The sequence below is a fragment of the Bison bison genome, unplaced genomic scaffold, assembly GCF_000754665.1.
Source record: "Bison bison bison isolate TAMUID 2011002044 unplaced genomic scaffold, Bison_UMD1.0 scf7180017614137, whole genome shotgun sequence".
In the NCBI taxonomy this organism is placed as follows: Eukaryota; Metazoa; Chordata; class Mammalia; order Artiodactyla; family Bovidae; genus Bison; species Bison bison.
The window spans coordinates 1-867 of record NW_011443381.1 but is presented as its reverse complement, the minus strand read 5'-3'; the positions used below and the strand labels follow the sequence as shown (position 1 = coordinate 867).

At 60.0% G+C, this 867-nt stretch overlaps 1 pseudogene across 1 annotated transcript; it reads right to left on the bottom strand.

Annotated features, from left to right (window-relative positions):
• Positions 1-15: 15 nt before the first annotated feature.
• On the bottom strand, positions 16-861 carry LOC104981135 (annotated as a pseudogene). The gene is made up of 2 exons (XR_824343.1): positions 770-861; positions 16-326 (listed from the first exon to the last, which is right to left on the bottom strand). The product of XR_824343.1 is annotated as an RNA-binding protein EWS pseudogene (transcript).
• Positions 862-867: the final 6 nt, after the last annotated feature.

The window sequence follows — 867 nt, the reverse complement described above, 5'->3', positions numbered from 1 at the left end:
TGGGGCTGGTGAGACCTGTTCCGGGGGAAGGGGCTGACAGCCCAGGCCCCCCAGCTGGTTCACCCCCACGTACTTATCCATCTTTCCAGGTCCTCCTCGCCCGCCTCGTCGTCCTCCCATCTGTTCCATCAGTGGTCCAGGGGGTCCCCCAGGGCCACCTCGTCTTCCACCACCAAAGCCACCGCGGTCCATGCCCCGGCCGCCACGGAAGCCACCTCTGTCTCCACCACGACCGCCTCTGAACATTCCACCAGGACCACCGCGGTCCATGAGGCCACCTCTTCCTCCCCGCATGCCTCCAGGGCCACCTCTGCCACGGTCACCGCCTGAGGGGAGAGCGCAGGAGAGACACTCAGTGCCAGGGCAGAATGCTGAGCGCAGAGGCCTCGTGTGGAGAGCAGGGCCCGCGCTTCCCTCACTGCACACCAGGTCACAGTTCAGAACTGACGCTGGGACCGCAGGTGACCCTTTGACAAAGGTTTGAAACGCTCGGGGGTCCACTTACACACTGATTTTCCCACCACCAAATATGAAGTACAGTACTACCCAATCTGCAGTCCGTAGAATCCAAGGATGCTGAACCACAAACATGGAGGCACAGGGCGGATGGTGAAATTTAAGGGGATTTTTTTTTAACTGCACAGAGTCAGTGCCCCTGTGTTGTTCAAAGGTCAGGGCTGCACCTGCTGAACCCACCCTGACCCTGGGCAGCTGGTTACCAAGCTCATGGAGCTAATAAGACGTTTAGTGCCAAGAAGCGGGTACCTACCTGGGGGCGGGAAAGGCGGTGGGAGGAAGCCTTCAGGCTTTGGGGCCTTACACTGGTTGCACTCTGTTCTCCAGGCGAAGTTCTGGTTCCCACAGCCC